Raw genomic sequence first — 12220 nt, 5'->3', positions numbered from 1 at the left:
TGTGTGTGTGTGTGTGTGTGTGTGTGTGTGTGTAATTCATCAGCATGTTACATTCTGTCCTATTCTTTACAGTTTTTTCCCTCACCTTTCTTGTGCCCCTCTTCCCACTTTTCTTTCCACCCACTGTCATTTCCTGTCACATCTTCACTCCACTTCCTCCCTTCTTCCCCTGTTTGTCTTTAAAATCATTCCTCTTTATTTTTGACTATTCGCTAGATATATGAACAGTAACCCAACAAGACGAGGGTTCATCAGGGCAACACAATGCAAAACCTGAAAAAACAACTGATTTTTGTCATTATGTGTACAGGCTAACACATTTACACATCAGCATGTTTGCAGAGACTGATTTGAACATATAAGGACCTTAGTGTGACACACACACACACACACACACACACACACACACACACACACACACACACACACACACACACACAAACACCTTGGAATAAAGGACAAGCAGCAGTCTATTTAGCGGACAAACTGTTGCTTTTATATAACCAATATTTTTTTCTCTCGTTTTTTGTTTCTTAGCCATAGATTCAGTCACAGATTCATATCCTGGTTTTCCTTCAACAGAAAAAGAAATCTGTTAATCAGCATTTTGGTCCTTTCCAACAAAAATCAATTCAAAGCTCACTTTTTTTCCTCAACTTTTTACCCTTTCACACACATTTTGATTTTATAGATTTTACAAAAGCATTCAAGCAACTAGGGGACTGTAAGACGTGCACAGAGAAACTTTGAAGCACAGTTTAAACAATGATTAAAAATCCCAAAAATGATTGCAGGTTTTATTTTGTCATGCTGTGAAGTGGCCTATTACCTTTACCCTAAAGTTACTCACTTGGGAAGCCTGTAGGGTAGTCGTTAGTGCCTTGCCCCATGTACGGAGGCTTATAGTCCCTCTAGCGGGCGGACAGGGTTCAAATCCAACCTGTAGCTTCTTTCCCACATGTCATTCCCCATTCTCTCTCTCCGTGATTTCTGACTCCATCCTCTGTCCTATCTGTAAAATAAAGGCATAAAAATAAACATTTAAAGTTACTCACTTGATTCTTAAGCAATGAAGGTCTTTGAAACACAGTCTGATTAATGTCCCTACACAGGCACATGTACGCATCACACAGCATGGTATTTACTCGTGTTTGGAAAATAATGAACTGAGTAAAGATATAGATAAAGATTAAGAAGAGGTCTAAAAAGTTCCTGCAGAGCTTTTTATTTTATTTTTTCTGGGGAAACTGGAATTTGTTCTGAACAGCCAAAACTTGCCAAAGCTGAAATTACAAACATGCAACAGCCAATGTCGGGATTTGAAGGGGATGAGCATTTCACACAGAAAAAACAATGAAGTATCACTTTAAGGCAGCTCTTCTTTTTGTAAATATTTTGAGGAAATGCATCTTTACACCTTTATACACCTTTACATATCCTCCAGCTCTCTAACCATTTTGACTCATGATCCTGTTAGCTCTCCTCTATGTCCTTTTATTGCCTTTATTTGGTTAGTCATGGAGCAGGTCACAGGATTAATTCAGTCAAAAATGTTTGGTTGCAGCCTCAAAATACAATAACTAGCTGGCAATATTCTCTGTCTTAGAATTCAAAGAGTCAAAGTTACACTTGGATAATTTTCAAAGAACTAACGTAGGATAAGGATACTGCAGTATACTGCACAGACATATGTTTATATAACACCCCGGCTCTTTTATAGTTTGACATAGATAATGCTGCTGAGAACGCTTCCTATGTGTCTGCTTTGTGTCAGTGAAAGAGCTATTGTTCAGCTGTCACATGCACAAAGAGAGACTGCTCTTCCTGCTCTAATCAAGCGTTGTGTTAAACGAGAGCTTTGTCCAATGTCAGGCACTGATAGTGAAACTGATAGGACTCTAAAACATGCAAGCCTTACAATAGCACTTACTGTGGTTACTTAGAGAAAGCTTTTTTATAGAAAATTAACATTATTTTACATTCTTGAACGATCTTGTGATTGAAGAAATCTCCCTGCAGTTATCGTGTGACCATGTTGAATACTACAGTTTTGGTAGCAGAGCAAGCCATGACGTCTATATGTAGCACAACTCAAGATCATACGAAAAGAAACTAAATATATCTTGATCAAACCCAGAGCTGATTGTGTGTCTCCAAGAAACATCCAATTAAATCAAATAGAAGCTAGTTCTGTAGCATCTCAATGCTAATGTCAGGATGCTAAAAGTCTCACACATGATGTATGGGCAGATGATGAGACAGTGAGTCTTTTTGCACAACTGCCCTCAATTCACCCTCCTTCCTCATCCCCACCTATTCAACTTGGTGTATGCCTCTGTCCTAGTTACAAGCTCTGCTGAGGTAATCCTGACTCTCCTTCTGCCTGGCCTCCAGCACATCCTCGCAGAGCAGCCTACATCCTTCATCTCATACACACATCTTTTTCAACATACAAAATCCAAAGCTTTCAGTTTAGCCGGGGCGACTGTTGCTCGGATGGTAGAGTCATCATCGTCTCTCAACCGGAAGATCAAGGGTTCGATCCCCAGCTCCTGCAGCAACGTGTCCGATGTGTCCTTGGGCAAGACACTTAACCCCAAATTGCTCCCGCTGCTTTGTCGGCGGCATATGAATGTGTATGAATGGGATTAGTTACTTCTAATGGTTTCACTACATGGCAACCTCTGCCATCAGTGAGTGAATGGTGTGACATGCGGTGTAAAAGCACTTTGAGTAGTCTGAAGACTAGAAAAGTGATATACAAGCTCAAGTCCATTTATAATCTTTTCCTTGTAATAGAAACTCCCGCACAGAGTTTTTGGTGTCTGATAAACTTTCAAAAGCTGCTAAGCGCTATATAAGCTCAAGTCTATTTACCATTTATATGTTAAATGCATGTTGCTGTGTTGTGTGTGCTTTTTAGAAAGCTAATATTTCCTAATAAGCAGGTATAATTAAGAACTGCTGGAAGTGATGGAAATGTATTTTTTCTAGCAGGTCTTAATAGACCAGCTTCATGAATTCTTCAACAGGAAGGGATCCAGTAAAAGTCATCATTCACTCTTCTTTATCAAATTGGTTCAAAATAAGGGGTCTTGATATATATATAACAGAACTAAGCTAAAAAAAAAAGTGAAGTGGTCAGAAACCAACAGGTGACACTGTGACTCGTTATATTTCCTAAAGAAACTCAAGAGAATCATCCTCCCTCTGCTCCCATGACTCATGGAGCATATCTGATAATCTTAACCCCCTAATGTTACGACGTCAACTTCACATCACACGCCCTCTCTCCCCCGCTATCTGTTTTGGCTTACAGAAACAGACACACACTCTCACTACCAGTAACACTCTCTCTCTTTCACTTATCTGTCTTTAAAAACCCACAAACTCTCTCACTTTCACTCACTTTGTCACTCCTGTCTCTCTATTATGTGGCAGCTCACACAGATGAGAAAAGGACAAAGATTCTGGCAGCAAGCCTGGTCAATGGTAGCTGTGTGTGTGTGTGTGTGTGTGTGTGTGTGTGTGTGTGTGTGTGTGTGTGTGTGTGTGTGTGTGTGTGTGTGTGTGTGTGTGTGTGTGTGTGTGTGTGTGTGTGTGTGTGTGTGTCTGCCAGCTGGATACATCTGGTTTTAGAGGCCACATGGGGAGGCTGCTTTCTCCCACCTCTTAGTATCAGTTACTAATCCCTGTTTCCCAGAAGTGTGCTTTTGTGTGTGTCTTTTGTGTGTGTTTTTTTTTTACAATAGGCATCAAAGTAAACTTCGATGATAGATTAAAAATGATGAATTACGAAAACCTTGAGAAGTGAGTTGTGAAATTAAGTATAATTTGACGAACAAATGATAACGGTTCATTCCGCCTCCTCAGTTCTTTGTAAAATCTTGTGATTTCTTAGTTTGTCTGTTGTATTAAAATGGAAATAGGGCCTTTTGACTGTACATTTTGTGATGAATACCTATTCATATGTTATTAATTTAGGTTAGGCAGTCTCAGGTTCATGTTGGTGCACATGCAGGATCACTGTCATGGCCGTGATCCTACGCTACGCTACGCAACACACACCATATTAGTAAGTATAGCTTTATTATTATTTCAATTCTTTCTTCATTTGTTGAGATTAATTGTTGAGCTTTTCACGCCTTCGTTAGTGGATTGAGTTGGAGACAGAGTGTGTGAGGAGTGACATGCAGGAAAGATGCCATGAATTGAACCCAGGCTGCCCACTTTGAGGGCAACATCCCCTGTATTTGGGGCATGCAAACTAACCACTAGGTCACTGGTGCCCCAGCTTTATTATTAATACATGAGGTCAAGTGACCTATTGTACTTTGCACCATAACCAAACCCTTTTTTAACATATAGAGGTCTAACCAGCCAGAACAAGTGAAAACACCTGCGCCAATTTGCAGTTACACTTAAATCAATGTACCTCGTATATACAATTTACTTTACTACTAAAGTAGTTCTGCTCAAAGTAGAAATATTTTCCAGAGGTACAATACACTTCTTCTTAATGTGATTGCCTTAACTTAAATATTGTAAGGAAACTAAATGAAGTCCAAAGAGACTTTCCACAATTGTGTTGAGTACAGCACATCTTGACCTTTAGTTGTACACTGTGTAATTATCTCATGTAAACACAGTGGTCAGCTGGTGTTAGCAGACCACAGGAGACATGTATGTGGAGGAGGAGGAGGAGGTGAGTGGGAGGAAGCAGAAGGGGTGCAAACTCTACGTTTCACACTGTTTCTCAATGGTGTAAATGTCACATGACAGACTCTGTGAACTTTGAACACATGCGCGCACACATTGCACACACATAGGAAACACATCTAATCACCTGTTTATTCAAACAGGCAACCTGTAGAGATGGAGAACAAACTGACAGAGGAGATTTTTGTGTGATGAGTGTTGACAGAAGATAAGGCAGAAAGGGGGGTGGGGGGGGGGGGGGGGGGGGTTGGTTCCACAGGAAAGCGTAGAAAAAGGAAACAGAGTGATAAGAATAGCAAGGAGGAAAAGGTCGGAATAAGTACGTTTGTGTAAGAACAAGGAAACAGAGGAGTTGTTGTCAGTCTGAAACATTTAAGATTTCAGGAGTTGTTTCCCAATTCTTGATTTTTTTTTTTATCACTAGTTCTGCCAATCATGATTCATTACAAGCACCAAGCTCATTAGCATGCATCACATATTATTGTACAAAAAAAGTCCTTCTTTGTTTAATCATTACATAAAATGGCTATTGTTCTCTCAAGTGCCTCATGTCATGACAGCATGAAGGTGAGCAAGAACGAAAAACCTGGGCACCTTAATAATGAAGCTGTTAAAGGACTTAATGCTCTGAGCAGAAATTGTGTTTGTTGTCGTAACATAAGGATAACAGTTTAATAGTGGCAAATTAGCCATACCCATTAAACGACAACTTTCTCCTACTTTCCCTGCTCAGGGTGAGAAGCTGGAGACAATGGAGAGTGGATATATGGAATATCTGTTTACTGAGGTATGTGTTTAAAGAAACTGCATATTCAATCACTCATGGTACCAACAGCTAACGATAGCATTCAACCAGTTTATAGTTCTCCTCAGTTTTTAGACTCCATAACTTATCCTAGGCCCTATCATATTTCACAGCTTTCTTAAGGGCATTTGATAAAAAAAAAAAAACCTGCTGGCTTATGAAATGGTTTTAAAACTGTCTCTTAGCCTTAAATGTGGCCCATTGTCCCAGCAGATTTTTAGTCTGTGGTGATGGGAAAATGATTTGTCACACACCCCATGCCCAACCCTTGAATGCAACACAGCATTTCAGTTTTTCGACTTGAGCGTAGTATCAGAGCAAAAGTGAGCGTGGTGGATTGGGTCACTCATTGGTTTCACTTCTGGGTCACGGTTGTCATGATTTGGTTTTGTGTTTGAGTTTTATCCCAGTGTATCCTTCAGTGTATTCTGTTTTATTTTGTCATTTATTATCCTCGTGTATCTCTGAGTTCTGTGTGTCTTTAGTGTTTCATGATTTATTTTGTATTGTCCTCAGTGTTTCTGGTCTTGTGTTTCTCCCTGCCTTGATTGCCCTGATTGTCTTCACCTGTGTCGTTAGTCTCACCTGTGTCTGATTACCCCATGTCTATTTAGTCTCTGTGTTTCTTCCCTTCTGTGTCAGTTCATTCTATGTGTTTGTCGGTGTGTATGTTATGTCAGTGTACTGGTGGCTCCCTGTTTTTGATCCCTGTGTTTTTGTTGAAGGAAGTTTTTGTTTGGCTTTTTGTTAAAATAAATAGTTTAGTTAATTCTGCACTTGGGTCCACACCTCCTTCTTTTCCAATTGTGACAACGGTGGGAGTTGGTAAATTGCGGTTATGGTCAAAGTAAGGTTAAGTAAAGTCAATGTAAAGAACAATCCCTAATCAAAGGAAAATGTTCTCTTTAACTGATGGTGAGGATCTAACGTCTGCATTTACTGTATCAATCCAACGATCAATATTAATAAATACAGTCTGAATTATTTATCAGGAGAAGCTTCACATTATTTAATCATATGTTGAGTTTCTCTTCATGTCACTTTCCAGAGGACGATTCATTGGAGTGTTTTTTTTCCACATTTGCTGCCCTCTGTGACATTCTTTCTTTTAACTTTATCTTAACTGCACACACAAACACACACACAGCTGTCTGCACAAACATTGATCGGGTTCATGTAGCTTGTTAGCAGAGTAGGGTTTATATTTCAGCTCTGCTTGTTAAGAGTCAGCACTGATGTCACTCTGGCCCCTCTTTGCGTTATGTAATATACGAGCACACACATGCGCGCGCGCGCACACACACACACACACACAGAGACACACACACACAGACGGAAAGAGAAAGTAGATAGATGGGCTATAAAATCATAAAAAATAAAGGCTGAAACGGAGCCTCAGATCATTGCATTACTGTACAGTACTGAATGTGTGTTTTGCACATGTCACAGCTGCACTGTGAAGATAAAAGCATACATATGTTATTATTTTCTTTCCAGACTGTATCCCTCTTTACCTCTTTATTCCCCACCCTTTTTCAATTTCAACAAATATGACAGCTAGACAGTCAAATATGGGATGTTACCATGTATGCAATTCTGAACATAAACATTTTAACATCTGATTTAATAATATGGTAAACGCATTAAAGGATCACTATTTGGACACTATTTTAAACTAATATTGCAATATTTTAGGGTCTAAATTCACGAAGTGATGAGGAATTCCTCCTCTTCTACAGTTTTTTTTCATCTCATCATTATTATAATATTATCATTATTATTATTATTATAGTATTCTTTCTTTTCTGACACAGACACTTGCCCTGTCTCACCCTCCTTAAGGAGTGGTTTCATCTGCCGCAGGCGGATGTCATTGTACAAAAATAGTAGTTTCAAAATTCTCATTGAAAGATCATGATAGCATTTCATTTGGGACATTTTATTGCATTTGGCTACATGTTTTATTTGTTGCTTTCTCGTTGATCTGTTTAAAGACATCTGGTACACCTTCGCAGCAGCTTTCCATTTCTTAAATATTACATTTTTGGAGAATAATCTTTCATTTGTTCAGACCCTCACAGTAACGTAACAGCTGATTAATGTCATCAAATGGGACCTGGCACTGCTCCAGTCACGGAGCAGCTGATCAAACCAGATCAAAGTCAGCCTTTTCTCTGTCTGTACCAACTCTGTGATGTCAGGTAGAGTCGAGCTGTTTGTTTCCCACATGGAGTTAAGTTGGGGCATGCTCCCCCACACAGAACAGAGACATGCCACTTACCAAATGTCACATGACAGCCTTCAAAATAAAGTTGTTGCGTAACCACGAGGGCCTGGAAGCAGAGAGTCTGTTTACAATGATCCAGTCTGAAGTTGGGTGACTTTCTGTGGCTGTGTGTGTGTGTGTGTGTGTGTGTGTGTGTGTGTGTGTGTGTGTGTGTGTGTCTTCTCTAATGTTTGTGTGTGGGTATGTGTGTCTCTGTGCCCTCAAACAGCACTCATCTCTTATCGCCGGTCTCCTGATGTGCATCAGCTGAGAACAGCATGGTTGTTGCACTTATCACAAAGAGAACAACTATATGAACAAACACATTCAAGTTGGAGCCCAAACACAGTTCAATACAAAGATGTCACAAAGTGAATCTTCATGTGTTCACCTAAAAATGTACACGCATTTACAGGTTGGGCCTCTCACAAAATTTCAAAGATTGCATTTGTCTATATAGTGGTCTACATACTATACTGTATGTTATTGGTTTTTAGGTTATTTTTTGGGGGGGTTCATTTGTGCCTTTATTGGATAGGACAGCTTAAGGGAGACAGGAAATGTTGGCAGGAGAGAGTGGGGTCAGACACTAACCCACGGCCACTGCGACAAGGACTACAGCTTCAGTACATGGGGGGCACAACTTAACTGCTAGGCTAGCCGACGCCCCCAAAAGTTATATTTAAACACACACACAAACACACACACACACACATTCCCTGTCTCCATCACTGTGCATGGAGCCTGAAACCACTCAAACAAAGCATTTTTTCTACCAGATATTCTTTATTTCTCCGGGTATAAAACGCATGGCTCAGTTAAAACAGAGAAGTGTGAGCAGACTGCAGCAGCTGCTCTCTTGTTGCAATGTTTTTACATGCAGAAAACATGAAAACACAGTCCCACATGTTTCTCTCAGGCTGGATGGGTCTGGTTTCCGTAAGAGAAGTCCTCAGCTGGTGTCCTATTGGTTAGTAAATGTAGTTTTTAATTCTTCATTCATACAATTCTTATAACGTTCTACATATCTTGAAAGTCATTCGGAAAGGAACCAGCATGTATGTCACTGTGTTTTAGCAGGCTTTATCAGTTCAGTTAAAGGTTGTGGTCTTCCTGCAGCTATTTAAAATCAGGCTATACAGTTTTGTTTGACACATTTGTAATAAGTTAGTTTTTTCTTTTGTTCTATTTTTGTTGTTGTTGACAAAAAAGAAAAAACATTATATCTAGTAAAGACTACACACAATTCTTATCAAGGACCTTGTGCTCTAGATAAAATGTGGGTTTGGACTTCCCTGCGACACAGTGTCTGTGAGTCTACAGGACCACTGACGACAGGACAATTGTTCCTGTGTTAAGTGAACACCAATCAGCAAGGCTGTTGTGGAAACAGAAATCTGGTATTTTCTAAACAGCGGCAGGTGTTTGATCATGACCCCCCCACTGTGTGGTTTTGAGAGCTGATGGTCTGAACAACCTCGGGGTGTAAAGATCTGTGGGAGTTTTCAAAAGGAAACCTCTCTGACAATTGCCACTGCTCCGCCCTGATTTAACACGTACAGTCTGAGCACTCAGGTCGTGCTCTTGACAAACGGACTGTACAGTGCGTGATATGTCAGCTTTGGTTGTGCGTCATGAACGACTCACTCGTATAGTGTGAATTGACATCCCAACAAGACATTTCAGTGAATGCCAGGCATAACTGATTCTTACATTAATATCCAAGTACATCTGTCCATGGATGTGGATTTGATGTGACATTATTTTGTTGTGTTTATGCACTTATGCAAGAATAACAAACAATATGACAATTAAGAAAATAATCCAGAATGTGATTAATTTCTGTGACACAAGGCCATGCAGTAAAGTAATCTTCTTTCTTTGTACCTGGGTTCTTGTTTTTGTTTGAGTGTTAGGGTTAGAGGGGTCTGGACAGAGGACAGACACACCTACACCTGCCTGCGCATGTATGTGCAAGAGAAGGAGCAAGAGAGGTGTTAGCAGGGGAAAGTCAGGGGCAAAATCCGTTGGTTATGTTCACACATGCAGCTCACCCTGAAATGTTGGAACATTGTTTTTTTCTTGTTTTTCCTTGTTAAAGCGTCTTTGAGTATCTAGAAAAGTTAATTTATTTTTATTATTATTATTGTCCATGTGTGAAAACACCTCTTTACAGTTAAATGAACTGATGATAGGGTGGATTGGAGGGGTCTTGCAAATCCTCCAATCCTTCTGATCCTTGTCGGTCCGGTCTTGGAGGAGTTGTTGTTAATTGGCTTTGATCGTAGAAGGATGTTCAAAATTGTGCTGGGATCATTTATACACTAAACGTAGGGGTTTTACTTCTTCCTACTCCTTTTTGGACACTTTTACTTTTGTCTTTTTTTTTGTTTATATTATCTTATTTTAATTTTTGGTTCGACATAAAGTCGTTCATTCACTCATTCAAATGTATTTTCGTTGTGTTTTTGGATTACATGTGTGTGGAGAAAAAGTCGGTGTGCTTGGGTGAAAATGTCCAAATTCCAAATGCAGACTGACTGCAGTTACTGCAGAGATTTTGAGCTGTTTGACAGAACTGTAGCAACTTTGTCTTTCAGAAGAGGAAAACTAGGTACTAGACGCTTCAGTCCTCAGCTTTGCTCACACAGAGCACGATTGTTCATGAAACATTTTCAGTTCATTGTTAAATAGAGGGACATGACATATTCATTGTATCTGAAGATAATAAAATGGCAATACATGTTATAAATGAAAGCTCCTGTGGGGAGATTTTAACTGGTTACTAAACAGGCTGAAATGTATATTCATGCTTCCATATGGGATACCAGATGATAAATTAAGTGAAAATGCATAAAACTGTTGATATTGGCATTGGCTTGTAGAAACAAGTGTCTTCTTTAGAATCAGGAGGAAATGTGGAGCAGTCAGGAGGGAGAGCAGCTTCAAGGACTGGAGGAGGATGATTACATCAAGTTCCCATTCTCTCCTGTCTATGTGAAGAGGAATGTGATGAAGTGAAACCTCAGTCCTCCCTGCTTTATCAAAAACAAACCAAACAGGTACTGTGGAGGATCGAAACGAGCCAGAGACTCAGGTCCAGAGAGACGTTTAAAACCAGAGGCTGAGGTCGAGACTGAAGACTCTTCTGAACCCAAGACTGAAGACAGTGATGATGATTGTAAAGAGACTGAAGACTGTGATGATGATTGTAAAGAGACTGAAGACTGTGATGAAGTAAATTCTGACCAAACATATGTTAGTTCACACAGGAGAGAAACCATTTACCTGCTCTTAGTGTAAGAAAAATAGGGAAGAAAATAAAGACTGACAAAACACCTGTTAGCCCACAGAGGAGAGACACAGGAGAAACAGACATGCTGCTCTGAGTGCGGTAAAACTTTCCCACAAAAAGGTTTTCTTTTTCAGCCACAAGAGAGTTCATACAGGAGAGACACCATTCCGTTGTTTTGGTTGTGGCTAAGATTTAAGCTCAAAGGAAATCTAAACACAGATATTTTAGTTCATACAGAAGATAAATCTGTCAGCTGCTCTGAGTGCAGCAACAGATTCAGACAAAGAACTCCAACACATGTTATTTCATCCACAGAAAGAAGATCTAGCTGCTCTCATTGGGGTGCAAGATTCTATCAAAAGTCTTATTTGACACTTCACATGGCACATCACTGAAGGGAGACACTTAACAACTGGAGTGTTTGACCAAAGAATCATTTTGATCAGTTAAATAAGTGCCAACAGGAAGAGTCATGAATGCATGAAGCAGTGAGTCGAATTTAGGGAAATCTGTATTTTGAGTGTTCAATTATTTTTAAAATATTGATATATGGCACCAGCAATTCAATTATTGTTTCACACGAATCAGGGCAACGATACAACGATTGCTGTATTGATATTTTGTCCCACCCCTATGTAGAATCATTTATTTTCTCTGAGTGTGGTCAAAGTTTTACAGAGAGGAGTATTCTGACACAACACATGGTGAGAAACCTTCAACTGCAGATTTTGTGACCAGAGATTGTCAGATTGAGATTGTTTAATCATTTTCAAAAGTGTGTTTATTGCATGTCATTAGAGCTTCATTTGAACCAAACTAAGGAAATGTACCCACAGTAACAGGTTTCTGTTTGATGGCCTAATGCTTTTGTATTGCAGTGGTTCACTTCTGGTGTAGGAAGCAAACTTGACCAAGTACTGTATTTATTCTGCTGTATATTAGTTCATCATTCATTTTGTAAAGGAATGTTAAACTATGTGTAATTTAGTGACTGGCAGAGCAGAAAAAAAACATCTGACTGACTTTTCATTTCTTCATGTATGGATTTATCTATACAGTTGTGAATTCATTTATGCTCACTTACCTTAATGACCCATCACTAACAAAAGGTTCGGGTTTTTCACTTATACTTTGA

The sequence above is a fragment of the Labrus mixtus genome, chromosome 1 (assembly GCF_963584025.1).
Source record: "Labrus mixtus chromosome 1, fLabMix1.1, whole genome shotgun sequence".
Taxonomy (NCBI): domain Eukaryota; kingdom Metazoa; phylum Chordata; class Actinopteri; order Labriformes; family Labridae; genus Labrus; species Labrus mixtus.
Note: the sequence above shows the minus strand (reverse complement) of the source record.